Source organism: Delphinapterus leucas, chromosome 1 (assembly GCF_059928025.1).
Source record: "Delphinapterus leucas isolate spDelLeu-1000000601 "Yukka" chromosome 1, BTC_Dleu_Yukka2, whole genome shotgun sequence".
Classification (NCBI taxonomy): Eukaryota; Metazoa; Chordata; class Mammalia; order Artiodactyla; family Monodontidae; genus Delphinapterus; species Delphinapterus leucas.
The window spans coordinates 26,901,077-26,915,736 of NC_143129.1; the positions used below are offsets into that span (position 1 = coordinate 26,901,077).

The 14,660-nt window shown below is 49.5% G+C and overlaps 1 protein-coding gene across 2 annotated transcripts in view; it reads right to left on the minus strand.

The window, feature by feature from the left end:
- Nucleotides 1-2,662: 2,662 nt before the first annotated feature.
- TLR5 (toll like receptor 5) overlaps nucleotides 2,663-14,660 on the minus strand; it is a 60,365-nt gene continuing 48,367 nt past the window's right edge. Inside the window, exons 4-6 of one of the 2 annotated variants that reach the window (XR_002645358.2) lie at nucleotides 8,780-8,957; nucleotides 8,272-8,494; nucleotides 2,663-7,489 (exon numbers count right to left, since the gene is read on the minus strand). The gene's annotated coding sequence lies outside the window, so the exon portion shown is untranslated. The remainder of the gene's footprint in view (nucleotides 7,490-8,271; nucleotides 8,495-8,779; nucleotides 8,958-14,660) is intronic. The other variant, XR_002645357.2, reaches the window with a different exon arrangement.

A 14,660-nucleotide genomic window follows, 5' to 3' on the forward strand; every position in this document is an offset into this window, starting at 1 on the left:
AGGCGGTGATGCCAGTGCTGGGGAGCGGCTGCAAATACAGATCATCATTAGCAGAGAGGTTTGACTGCACAGAGACCATAATAAATCAGTTGATTGCAGACTGATATCAAAACCCTATCAGTGAGTGGCAAGTGACAATTAAGCTGCATCTGGTGGCAGGCTTTATAGTGGGAAGTGAGTTGATGTACTTCAACTGTACAGCTGCATCTGGTGGCAGGCTTAAAGTCAGAATCTGACACTTATTTTAGTCTGTGCGTGGCCCGCCCATTATTTGATTTACCACTTCTGTCCGCACCTCTTTCCTGCACTGCACACTTGTCTCAGTCACAGTTTTGGTAAGCCCATAAGCTAACCCTAGACAAAATGAGTGAAAAACAAACGTCACGGGAGAGCTTCTTTGCAAAGGGGGAAAGACCCAATGATGAGACAGCAGAAGATTCTACGACTGCCCACCAAAAGAAAGCTGCATTTAAAAGAAAATACCAAGAGTCCTACTTAAATTGCACGTTCATTGCAACAGGTGATTCACATTCTCCAAGCCCGCTTTGTATAATATGTGGCGACTGGCTATCCAACAAAGCCATGAAAGCTTCAAAACTGCTTTGCCACATGCAGACCAATCACCCTGCATTAAAACACAAGCTTTTGGAGTTTTTTCAAAAGAAAAAAATGTGAACACGAAGAACAGAAGCAATTACTGAAGGCCACCACTTCATCAAATATGTCTGCACTGAGAGCATCATTCTTAGTAGCTAACCGCATTGCTAAAGCTAAGAAGCCCTTTACTATGGGTGAAGAGTTGATCCTGCCTGCTGCTAGGGACTTCTGTTGTGAACTTTTAAGAGAGGCTGCAGTTCAAAAGGTGGCACATGTTCCTCTTTTGGCTAGCACCATAACTAGACGACTTGATGAAATAGCAGAGAATACTGAGGCACAATTGTTAGAGAGGATTAATGAGTCACTGTGGTACGCAATCCAGGTTGACAAGTCTACCGATGTTGAAAAGGCAACAGTGCTTGTTTTTGTGCGATATATTCTTCAGGAGGATATGCATGCGGATATGTTATGTGCACTTTTGTTGGCAACCAACACCACAGCTGCAGAACTATTCAAGTCTTTGAATGATTACATATCAGGAAAACTGAATTGGTCATTTTGTGTCAGTATATGCACGGACTGAGCGGCTACCATGACTGGACGGTTTTCTGGTTTCATTACTCGGGTCTAAGAGGTCGCTTCTGAATGTGAGTCTACACACTGGGTCGTGCATAGAGAAATGCTGGCTAGCCGAAAAATGTCACCTGAACCTAACAACGTTTTGCAGGATGTGATTAAAATTATCATCCACGTTAAAGCATACGCCCTTAACTCACGTCTGCTCGCACAGCTCTGTGAGGAGATGGACGCAGAGAACCCATGTCTTCTCTTATACACAGAAGTGAGATGGCTTCTAAAGGGAGATCACTGGCCAGAGTTTCTGAGTTACGAGAGCTGCTCTAGAGATTTCTTTTAAGGATAGTATGATTTAACCATTCCCTTTTTAGTAGTCCTGGTTTCCAGTTTTTCTAGTTTCTCTTGTTGCAAACAATGTTTCAGCAAACACCCTTGTGCATGTGGGTTCATGTGTTATTATTTCTTAAAGGTTTCACATCTTCAAGTGAAATTTCTGCATCTAAGGTAGTGCTGGCCAATAGAACTTTCTGCACTGATGAAACTGTTCTATTCCACACTATCCAAGATGGTAGATACTTGCCAACATCTAACTTTTGAGCACTTGACACGGAGCTACTGCAGCTGAGGAGGTGAAATTGTCATTGTGTTTAACTTTAATTAATTAACATTTCAACTTAAACAAGCACGCATAGCTGGTGACTATTATATATTGGGTAGTGCAGGTCTAAGCCAACACATATTTTAAATTTTAATAAATCCAGCTAAAATGTACTTCAGGAGGTCTGTATGAGCGTGCATTCTCGCAGACAGTGCCCGTTTTCCCACATCCTCGCCAACATATTAATTTTTGCCAACTAATAAGTAATAGCATCTAATTGTGAGATTTAATTTGTTTTGTGTTGTGCATAATTTTGTGTATTATTTAGCCATTTTTATTGCCTCTTCCGTGACTTGCCTATTCACATCCTTTGTTTTTATGCCACTGGATTGGCTTTCTCTTGTTATTTCTTGGAGCACTTCCTGTCTTCCGGGTATTCGTACAATCCTTTTATACATGCAGCAGATCTTTTCCATCTATAGTAGGAGCAGGCCTGCTCCTCACTGCCCACTGCCTCAAAGAGGCCGTGCAGTGGAGATTCTGGATTTGGAAGCAAACCAGTGAGGCTGCCCTCAGCACAAGACTAGCGTGGGTATCGATGTGGCCTAGTTGCCAGAATGCTGCATGGCCTGTCCTCTCGCTCTCCCAGAGCTTTGCAGTCCAGCCTGAGCTCTGAGCGACTCAGTCAGCTGAGCCTCAAGTGGAGCCCTGTTCCAAACGAATAAATGAGGATGAACGTTGTGACATTGGGTGCCATCCAAAATGGTGTGGGTTGTCCTGCTGGACGCTGACTCTACAAGCCTAGCGCCCTTGAACAAGGGGAGCTGGGCGATGCCTCTCGGCCCAAAGCCCAGGAGTCTCCTGCACGGGTGGGGGTGGATTAGACGGCCTCAGAGGACCTTTCTAATTCCAACACCGAGTCCCACCCTTCCTTGCTTTGTCCCAGCAGAGTGCTGGGGTAACTGGTGGACTTGGACTTGTGTCCAGATACCAGCTGTGTGACCTTGGGAGGGTCTCAGTCTGATTTCCCTCATCTGTAACATGAGGATACAATTCCATGCGTGATCTGAACTTGTAGGGCTGTTGTGCAGTGTGTGTGAAATACTGGAAAGGCAACCCTAGAGCCCTGTCACAAGCTGTAAGAGTGTCTATCCCTGGGCCTGGCCCACGTGCCCAGAGTCTGGCTGGGTTTCCGTGTAGAATTAAAGCAAGCTGGAGGTTTACCTTGCACGTGAGCCATTCTCTTCTTATTTTCACAAGGGGTTCCCGAGGAATAAAGGGCCCCTCTTTCTGAGCTCCTCAGCTGCTCAGCAGAGATGGCTGACCCCCTTTCACAAGGCTGGGGCCGACTGCAGTGTGCGGCCTGGAGCATCTCTACCCCTCCTGCTTCCCAGGTATGTAGGCTTCTTCTATGAAGCTAAAGGGCAATTTCCTGGCTTCCAAGAGGATGTTGAGGGAGCCACAGCAGGGAGTTCTGGCGGGGTCTAGAGACAAGATGAGGCTTGTCGTCTTGCTGACAAATGCTGTATCTGGATATTTCTCAGAGCAGGGGAATATCTGTATTCTTACTTCCTCTGACTCTCCCTGAAACACTCATAGTCCTTTAACTTCCCGTCACACCTCCCCGGATAGTCTGGTTCTCATCATTTTGCCCAGAGTTGGATGCAAGGTTCCTTTGTGGAGTCAGCCCTGCTTTCAGTGTGAAACGTATTCAGGGTCTGCCACTTACCAGATGGGGGAGTTGGTTACCTTGCTTAACCTCTTTGACCCTCAGTCTTCTCATCTTTGAAATGGACTTGTTGATTCTTATGGCCCAGGATTGTTCTGAGAAGTCAATGTGAGCCTTAACATAAACACCTAGCCAAGTGCCTGGCACTCGGGGAGTTGTTCATCTTTTTCTTATTATTAATGTAATTATTAACTCACGACAAATGTTAATATTGAGAGGTTGATACGGAGATGAATAAAACATGTTCTCTGCTGTTGAGAGGCTGAATCGTGTTGGAGAAGAAACACACGCATCTACAATTTGAATGTGAACAGGAGGGAGAGAATCATGTTGGCTTTCCAGAGAGCAGGGCAGCTGTGCACAAAGGTGCACATCTGGGCAGCTGTAGATGTAGAATAAAGCTCTGGCTTGGGCTTCCCTGGTGGCACAGTGGTTGAGAGTCCACCTGCCGATGCAGGGGACACGGGTTCGTGCCCCGGTCCGGGAAGATCCCACATGCCGTGGAGCAGCTGGGCCCGTGAGCCATGGCCACTGAGCCTGCGCATCCAGAGCCTGTGCTCTGCGGCGGGAGAGGCCACAACAGTGAGAGGCCCGCGTACCGCAAACAAACAAACAAACAAACGAACAAACAAAACAGTAGGACGGGGCTGCATGGCCCATTCTGCTCCTCTCCCTGTGATGTACCCCAGAGCTCCTGGGGGGGTCCCCTGTTCCCACTCGCTCTCCTCACACTGCCTTCAGCTCGTCTCCAGAGCTGCCTTGTAGAATTTAGACTTTTACTCTGGATCTGTTTTCACCCCTTGGCTTGAGCTCTTGAAACTGAAACTTGAACTGTAGCTGGTTCTCGAGCCCTTCACCCTTAGCTCCACGAGGCACCACTAAAGGTCAGCTCTGCCTCACGCGAACCTCAGTTCAGGCAGGAGCAGCAGACCCTGCTCATCTGGGATGGGAGTTCAGATAGGAACGGCCGCTCCTGGGACATGCCGCTGTGCTCTTGGGGGGTGGGATGAATCTTCTGGGTTTCCTTGCTATCTCCTTGGAGGCCTATGAAATTGGGGACAGGGTGTGGATGGAAGAGTCCCTCAGCCTTGCCCTAGTCATACAAACATAGGTTGCTCAGTCCTGCTGCTATAAAACATATCATTAAGGAAATAAGCAGTCAACGGACATTTAGGTTGTTTCCATGTGTTGGCTATCGTGACTAATGCTGCTATGAATGTAAGGGTGTGTGTATCTTTTTGAATTATAGCTTTGTCCGGATATATGCCCAGGATGTCTGTCAACAGATGAATGGATAAAGAAGATATGGTACATGTATACAATGGAATACTACTCAGCCATAAAAAAGGAGGAAATAATGCCATTTGCAGCAACATGGATGGACCTAGAGATTATGATACTAAGTTAAGTAAGTCAGAAAGAGAAAGACAAACACCATATGATATCACTTAGATGTGGAATCTAAAATATGACACAAATGAACCTATCTATGAAACAGAATCACAGAATCACAGACATAGAAAGCAGACTTGTGGTTGCCAAGGGGGAGGGAGGGTAGGGGAGGGATTAGTAGATGCAAACTATTACTTACAGGATGGATAAACAACAAGGTCCTACTATATAGCACAGGGAGCTATATTCAATATCCTGGGACAAACCGTAATGGAAAAGAATATGAAAAAGAATGTATATATGTGTATAACTGAGTCAATTTGCTGTACAGCCGAAATTAACACACAACATTGTAAATCAACTATACTTCAATTAAAAAATAAATTTAAAAAATAAGAGAAAAAGAGAAAGAAAATAAGCGGTGCCTACAAGTGGCCGAATGGCGCTAAGATCTAGCCCTGCCCCCTCTTCTGGCATCATCTATTCAATACTTTGTACTGGAGGAGAATCTGTGATGTAGACATGAGTCTGACCTGGACTAAGTGAGGGAGACGGAATTCCAAGGTGGTGGAGAAGGGGACAATACTCAATGTTAGAGGAAGCACTGAAGATTTTGTATAAAAAATAGAATTTCCATAAATGATGATTTAAAAAAATCATTTACTCCTAGAGATTATGGCTAAGATCCAAGCATTGGCTAAAATCAACATCAGTCAATTAATGAACAGACTTGCAGGAACACATAGAAAATTACGACACCGTTATCACCATATGAGCATCACTGAATTTTAGCACATTGAGTGGAGGGAACCAGCTTTAAGCTAGGCCAACACAGAGACTCTCTGTACATCCTCCCTCGAATTTAGCTTGTTTCGGCTCAGGCTGTGGCCGAAATTTTATTTTTTAGAACAAGTTAATTATTGTAAAACTCTCCTTCTATTGAGTTAATAGACAGAGAATTAGAAGTAATTGAATTAAAAACACTTTTGAGCACAAAAACAGTGTGATTGATTAACTTAATTGCCTTGTACTCACAGTTTTCAAGTCATTGAAAGCACGCTCTCCTTTTAATTAACCTTCTGGGTTTTTTAAGCTCTAAATCAGGCATTTATCAGCTCTTTGCTCAGGAACAGACACCTATGGAGGCCCTGCAGGGCAGAAGCCAGACGATACCCAAGCAGGTCCAGTCCATCAGAGCGTGAATGCTCTGGGGTCTGTCTGTGCACATTAATGAGGAGGCCCCATGGTGATCTGTGTGTGCTCTGTATTTCCAAACAGTCATGAGATGACTGTGCTCAGTTTGTGGAGGTACAAAGTGACAAGACGGGATGAACTCAGGCAAGCCCACAGGGGCTTCCTCTTCATGAATTCTATAATCCCTCTGTCTGGCTCTCAGCCCCATATGTCCAGAAACTTTGCTGTCAGCACACCAAGGATGGCTCTGTCTCTTGAGTCAAGCTAACCAAAGTCACAGAGGCTGATCTATAGACCAGAATGAAATCCTTAACCATTTAAGGGTTTGCTGAGTTCTGTCTCTATAGCTAGGCTGCTTGGAAAGCTAAGTGACAATTAGAAGATATAGTCTTTCAGCTTGGCAGGTCCCCAAGAAGGTAGGGCCATTTGATTTATCCTTCATCTCTAGCACATAGTAGGTGCTCAATAAATATTTGTTAAATCAATGAATAAGTCCCAAAAGGGTAATTCAGATTTGAACAGCTAAGAAGGGAAGGATCACGGTGGTCTGAGAGTGATAAGGAACGGTTGTGTTGAGAAGGTGGGTGAAGGATGGGCGGAGGCTGGGTAGGAAAAGGGGAAGGGGGCATTCTTAGCATGGGAACCTGTAAGGTGACTGGTGGTGAGAGGTCTCAAGATGTCACAAAAAATCAGTCTGGACAGACTGTGACCAGATGTGTGCGTTGGCAAGTCTCTTAAGTGGTCCTACGTGTAGCCCCAAGAAAGACAGTAAAATTGTGAGGAGTTGGTGGTTAAGTTACAGAAGACTGGTTATCCCAATCCTATTTATAACACCAGTGTCCTTGGTCTGAAATGAGGTGCTGTGGCTGAGGGGGAGGGTGTCCCTCAGTACCAAGTGACAAACACTGAACCAGCAGATACTCAGTGAGAGCCAGGCAGTGTGCAGGGTACAGACAATTCACTGGTCTACCTGCACTGAGGGATAATCTCCAAAAACCAAATTGTGTGGTGCCCAAAAGATCAGAAACCAGGACTTCTTGGCTTGCCAACCGGGGCTACCCAGACTTCATTCGCCAGAAGTCAATTTTTCACAGCAGTTTGCGACTGGAGCTTCCTGTCTGGCAAATGACAATTTCAAGGACGATCTTTCCTGATCGTTAACAGATTTTCTTTAGCAAGTAGCTGGGCGCTCTGAAACTGAGCCTCAATGTTTCTGGGCCCACGCAAGCAGAGGCAAAGAATTGTTCTAAAAGGAATCCAAATTGTCTTTATTTGGCTCTAAAAGGAGAAGCAGGCTGCACCTCTGTGCTGATTTGTCCCTCACTCTGGGAGGATGACTTCGGTGAGTCCTCTTGTCACACCAGTGTATGCTGGGCTCCTATTCATTGTTCTTGGGACCAACACTGGAGAAATGAACAAAGACAAGACGTGCAGACTGGGTTGTTATGTTTCCATTTAGGAACATAAAGGCTATACAGGAGAGTTTTTTGGTTTTTTTTTTTTTAACTATGAGCAACTGGCCAAGTGGCAAGCTTTTGGGGGTCTCTGGAATAGAGGAGGGAAAATTACAGAAGGGACTCTAAGCTGAGGATAAGATTGTTAGGGTTGGGGTTATAATTCCCCAAAACAAGGGCATCCGCTAAGGGGCTCATTCACAATCCTCCTTGCTCAGTATCAAAAGCTCAGAAACGGACGTGGTGCTCGCCTCTGGACAATAGAGTTTTGCTGCTGAAAATCACAAAGTTTTAGACTTTCCCCACATTGGGGGCCTTCTGCAAAGTCGAAGGCGGCCCAGGTCCTCCCCACCAGGCTTTGGCCCCTGCTTCTCCCAGCTAGCCCCCTCCACAACTGCAGGCCAGCGTGGGGAGCTGGCTTTCCCACATCTGCCTGGGACCGTATGGGATATCGGGCATCTGTCACCCTGAGGATGCACAGGACAGGGCATTGTGGGGAGGGGAGGCAGGGACAAAGGAAAATGCCAAGGCCCCGCCAATTCCTCCTAGGCTTGTAAAATTCCAGGGCCAAGTCCAAGCTCCCAAAATAGAAGCCGACGGACAGCAAACTTCCTGGCTTCAGAGGGTCCCCGGTGTGTGGAAAGAAGCTGTCGGTCTGCCGGGTCTGGGAGGGTATGTGGGTGGAGGCAGGTGGAGAGGAGCCTGAGTGACCAGGGGTGGCCACGACCCACCTGGAGCGGTGACCTCAGCCACAGGAGCGGCGAGCTCTGTGCACCCCATCTTGGTGGTCACTTCTTTCTTTAGAAAGACATAGTTTGCTTTTCGTGGTCTTGGGAAGACAGCAGATGACAAAGCGGTCATAGGCTGTACATGGCCCGGGTGACACGTCTTTGGCTCAGGGGCAGCGTATCTGGGGACACGGGCGGGGTGCGGTTGCTTCGTGTCCACTGGCAGCTGGCAAATAAGAAGCATGTGCCTTGGTTACTGCCTCTGTTCTAAAGGCCACGGCTTATTTATTCAACTGTCGTTAAAAGGTTCTGAGTTCATCAGCAGTGTGTTGAAAATCTATAGCTCAACAATTAGCCTTTAATGCATATTTTTTTGCTCACAATCTTTTAGGTTTAGGGAATACTATTTTTGATGTCTTTGTGGTCTCTCACGAAGACATCAGACACAGTTAAATAAAAACAAGCATCAGATTAAAAAATCCAGACAGCCCTGCAGAACCAACTTGCTTACTGTGATCAGACGGGAGACGACGTTAACTTGAATCAATGGGGCATCACCCAGCTCTCCAGATGTGCTCTTGGATTTGGCAAATCGCTTGTGGGAGCAGGGGGCACACGCTTCTTCCTAAGGTGCCTCAGTTTCCTTCTTTGTTAGTTCTTCCCCTAAACATGGCCGGAGCTGAAACATCCTAAAATAAACAAAGCAATGAAAGAAACAAAATCTCCACGCGCAATCCTCACGCTCAGAAAGTGTCTTCAAGTATTTAATCAGAATTCCCTCTAGGACTCCATTCATTTAAATGCTATTGAAAAGTCCACTCTCAGTAGCTAAGGAATAGCCAAGAGATGGTTCTCCCAGGTGGTGCTGGATTCCGAGGAACCATTGCCATTTTTTTCCTGGTTCCCTTTCTGCGTGCAGACGCATGGGGTCAGCTGTCAACAAATGCGTCTGGGGTTGAATTGCATTGAGCACACATGGTGGGACTGCGTGTGGACAGTCACTGCACCGGGCAGAGCCTAGCTTATTAGTACCCACTAAGGGGATGAGGGTTTCACTGGGTGAAGCCAATCAGCTCCCAAGGAGAGCTGGATCAGGCCTATGACATATGGCTCCATGGGAGATGGCTTCTCCCACAGGAAACCAAGTCCCTTTGCCCCTTTTTGATCCAACCATTCTCCTCTCAAGATTAAATAAAGCTTGCACCGTTAGCCTATGCATTTCTTCCAGTTGGCTCAAGGCGGCTCATAAACATTCAAGGGTATGGGCAATACGGGCCATGCACACAGAGAAATTGGGTATTTTCTCCAGTTCAGAGTCCAGAGAAGCTGAGCAACCAGGCATGTTCACCAGCTGGCACGGTCTGGGCTGGGATTTGAACCTGGGCTGAGAGGAAGCCCACACCCCTTCACTACCCCTCCTCGGTCCTAAAGGGTCCCTTGGGCATCCAGGGGTGTCCCTAAGGGATCCCCTTCCTGGTCAAGTCTTCCAAACACCACAGCTCACAGCTCTGACCACAGCAGCCCACGGCAGAGCTGTGCCCCACAGGGCTTGGCTGGTCCTACCCAAACAGAGCCATTTTCATCCACGAGTGATGTTAACATATCGGGGGTTTATGTAATTATTATTGTTACTTCGGTCTTGACTTCCTCTTGCCAGACATGATGTCTAAACAGGAAAGACCAGCCTTCCTGTTTGGAGATCAGTGACTTCCAGAAGCAGTTGGCCTGCGGAGCTCCTCTCGTCCCTCCTCCCCTTCATGTGGTTTCCAAAGATTCCTTTTAGGCCTTGCAGATGAGTGGGAAGTGCCAATAATAGCCCCCGTGAAAGGAAGGGAAGCCACAGTAGGCGAAGTGAGTGGACACCATTGCGGCCCAAGAGATGGCCTCTGTTCCAGAAATCTCTCCCTTCCATTCCACATCCACAGGGAGCAGTGGTGGGCAGCCTGACCCCAGGCATACGGCACAACCAGAGGGTGGGTGGGGACAAGTGTCCTGGCACCCCTGTGACCTTCCATGGGCACCTGTGCCTCATGCAGTGTCTGCTGGTTATAGTCATGGACAGTGGGGCTGGGTGTGGACAAGACATCTGGCCTGAAGTCCATCTTCTGGGTTCCAGGGAAGGTCAAGGTCCTTCCCCATTATCTCCACTCCACAAAACTCTAAGTTATTTCATTTCATTTAACTTCTCACTTACTGAGCAACTATTATATGAAAGACATCGCCTGCAGAAGGGTCTCTGAGAGACCGAAATGGATATAGGAGCCCTTGTCCTGAGAAGGCCATAGACTCAGTGTGGAGAGGACCACGCAGACACACAGCTAAGCTGGACACAAAGGCCAGGGTGCAGGGACAAAGAGAAGTGGGGCCACCAAATCTTGGGGCCCGAGGTGATGCCGGGCAGCCAGCCCAGCCCAGAGGATCACCTCACATCCCCAAGAGGCAGGGTCTAGCTCTGGCTCATGGGGACCCTTTCTCTGGGGCTGAGGGGAAGGGGTCCGGGCAGATTCTTCTCTTTCCCAGGAGCACCCTCGGGCCACCCACTCTGCCCTTACAGGCCTTCCCAGCCTCCCTGGGTCCGCATGGGGGTAGGTGCTGTGAGAAGGGCAGGGAGGGAGGAAAGGAGAGTCACTTTCCCCTCTAATCCTGGAGATCCGGAGACCGGTCTCAGAGAGATGAGGTAATGTCTGTAACTGCTCCATGGAGGAGATGGAATGCGCAGAGCCACGCACCCTTCAGACTCTCCCTCCCACCCTCCCATGCTCGTTTCTCCCTCTGGCAGCCCCCCAAATGCCGATTCTGCAGTGAAGCTGTGAGGGACAGAGAGGGAACAGTATCAATATTTAGGAGGCCTTCAGGAAACCTGGGCCTCCATCCATCAAATCCATCACCTTGTCTGGACATCTCCCTGCCCTGGCTGCCAGCACTGTCTCTCCATCAGGGCCTGGGCCATGTGAAGCCAGGGAGGGGGGCCCCAGGAGGGAAGGAGGGATGCCTCCGACGGGCATGGGCCCAGCATGCTGCAGGCAGAAGGGTTACAGAGCTGCCACAGAGGAGGGCAGAGGCCTGAGCAGAGGACAAGGGCTACAGGGCTGGGCTGAACTAGTACGTGGACATGACTGCAGGTGTGCCAGAGACAGGGGAGCAGAAGCTTCTGCCCCACGGGGGCCTCATCACTGAGTAGACTCGTCAGAGCTGCTTTACTGCAGGGTGGCTGGGGTTCCCCAGAGAGACAGTGGAAACCGGCAGGCCTTCTAAAGTTTGGGCCTAGAACTAGCGTGGTCACTTCTGCTGCCTTCTGTTGGTCAAGGCAAGCTACAGAACCAGCCCAGGGGCAGGGGGCAGGGAGCAAGCCTCCACCTCTTTACAGTGGACAGCACGTGTAGACGGGTAGGGAGGCGGCTGCCGGAAGCCCTCTTTGGAGACTGTCTACACATGGCATGAGGGTCACCAGGTCTCAGAAACATCAATGCCGCTGCCCTTCCACATGGGAGGGTTCAGCCCCAAGAGCCATGAACCTCTCCTCTGAGGCTGCCAGCTTTGGGATCCTTTCAACCCCCAGAATCTGAGATCCGTAAAGGTCTACCCTCCACCCCAGCCGCTGGCTCTGGGTGATTCCCAGGAAGGAGTGTGGCCAGTGGCCTTGGTCCAGCAGCCGTGGCCCCTCTCGCTCCTTCACACAGTCCCTCCGCCCCCGCCCCCCTTGCAGACAGTGATCAGTGACCAAGTTCCGGGTCACCCTGCCTCGTGGGAAGAGAAGACCCTTCTGTGGAGCTTCAGAGGTGGAATTTGGACCAGTGGGTCAAACTTCTGGAAAGCAGATTTTGCATCAATAGAAGAACGAAGAATGAACTCTCAACAACAGAGCAGGCTGATTTAGAACAGGGGGAGCCTCCTGTTCCTAGAAGTATTCAAGCAGAAGCTGGATCACCCCTGCCGGAAGGACTAGAACAAATCCGTAAAGGAGGCTCAACTCTCAAGATTCCTCACACCTTTAATCACCCTTCACGCGAACTGTCTGGAACCTACTGGGCGACAGTTGTCACCTTGCAAGTCCTGGCAATTCTCATTTTGGGGGACAACACCCTGTCACTGTTGAGAAACAGGGGCTGGCAGGTTGAACCCTACCTTCCCAGGCATCAAGTTAATGACCAACTTGTTAGGTGGGTCTAAGTGGCTTTGAGTGTTTCTACTTCAAGATGCCTGGATGGAACTTGGGCTTCAAGGAACGAGTTTGTGCAGAGCCTTGGTCCCTCTCTCTGCTTGGCCTTTGGGCTGAGATGGAGCTGGAGGGGACTCGTAGCTGCGTTCCCTACGAGGTGCCCGGTGCCTTTTGCTTCTCACGTCTGTATTGACCACTGTCCTGGCCCTGAGCACTGTCCTTAGGCCTCCAAGATCCGTAGGGAGCCCAGTCCTGGGGGATGAGGGCCTCCGCAGGTGCGTTTTCTCTCTGGCTCACACACCACCTTGACTGTTGTGAGCAGTGGATGGGCCTGGAGGGAAGGTGGCCTGACCCTGACCCTCACACAGCGCTGGCCTGGCCGACCCTCTGAGGTCTCTGGCCTTAGGGGTTCCAATGGTCTCCCTGGCCTCTGCTCTTGGCTTAATGCCAAGCGGTGACCTGCCCTTGAGCTCTGGGAGGAAAGGAACACTGTTCCTGGGTCACACAGGCCCTTCTTCTGCAAGAAAAGGGAAGAAAATTCTCCCTCATTAGTAGCCAAGGGTTAGGGCTGAAGAGGTTACCTAAAATGTAAAAGATGTGATTTGGGGTCTATCAGCTTTAATCCCCTCCTTTGCATTACCTCATTGATGGTTCTTTCCTTTCAATAGCCTAGAACTCTTGACAAAAATATCAAAGGTCCGAGGAAACGTGTATGGATCAGATTTTCTAGAATATTCCCAGGTCCTTCTCTGCCTGCACTTGTGCCGCCCACTGCAAGTTCTGCAGGTGAATGCAACAAGGGGGTTGGCCAGCTCTTCTCATGAGCTGGCATTTCACGTGGAAGGATGATCACTCAGTTGTTTCGAAATCAGCATGAATGTCACACAGGGGCCAATTCTGGGATCACTCTTCAAAGCTGCTGTGTGTAGTGTATGTGATGAGTGTGTGCATGTGTGTGTGTGGGGTGTGTGTTCTGTGTGTGGTATGTGGTGTGTGTATCGTGTGTACTTGGTGAATGGCATGTGTGTGCATAGTGTGTACATGTGGGGTATGTGTTTACATGGTATGTGTATGTGTGTATGTGTTTATGTGGTGTGTGTGTGCGGTGTAGTGCGGGTCCCCCCTTGAGTGTGGAGGAGTTCCAGGAGGAATGTAGGTGGAGGAGGTGAGCTGATTTCCCAGCCAGAAGGCTCCATCTGTGAAGACTGGTGTTTCGTTTTTGTCTGTTTTTTGTGACCTTGAGACTCACAGAGGTTTTCCTCCCTGAAGCGAGTGTCTGTGGATGTCGCGTGGGTCTGGTTTCTGGAGGGGGACAGATGGCAGGACGGTGGGCTCAGACCCTTGGGTGCTGGCCTGTGTGGATTCCAGCAGCCGGGCTCTCAGCACTTTGCCACTTCTGACGTCACGTGGCAGGGACAGGCTAGATGCCTTTGAGTCAACTGCTTGAAAGGCTCTAGAAGGCATTGGAGCGTTAGAAGAAGGCCAGGCCTCGAGTTTAAGCTTTAGCCTCTTGCCTTCTTCTCTCCAAGGAGGGGCTCTGGGGGAACCTTGGGCTGAGGATGGCTCAGGGCTATGGTCCTGCAGCGCCACCTGGGGGCTATGAGGAGAATGGCCACCGGAGGATGAGCCAGAGGGACGCTCCGCGGTGGGTGGCCAGGGGCTCCTCTCTGGCACTGACCCCAGAGGAGACTCCCCAGTCTCTTGGGAGACCCTGGGCATTTGCTTCCTGCTTCCATCAGTAGACAGAAAAAAACTTTCCCTGAAAGCCCTGGCTTCTGTGGGATTGCCTTGCTGGGGAATCCCAGAGCGACCAGAAGACCCCATTCCCCACCCTTCCTGCCCCACTTTTTGTCAGAATACCTGTTCTATTAAGAGGTAACAATTACTTAAAGACCCTTAGGAGATTCAAACTGGGGAGACAGTGGAGTCCGCCAGGCCATTTTATAGATGAGGAAACTGAAGTTCAGAAAGGCTGTCTCCTGACTCCCAGCCCCGAGGCCCTCCCGTTCCCCGTCCTGCAGCGTATGGTCCACCCGCCGTGCGGAGCGGGCCGTCGGACCCCAGCAGAGGGCCTCAGGGGACACACGGAACAGAACAGAGAGGACCTATGACGATCTGAAGGGAGGGAGGCTGACCAGAGAATAAGGCCAAGGTAAGCACGGAGCTGAATGTCTCAGAACGGGAGCTGCGGGCACGAGGTGGACAGAGTGACCCTGGGGGGCGGCACAGAGGC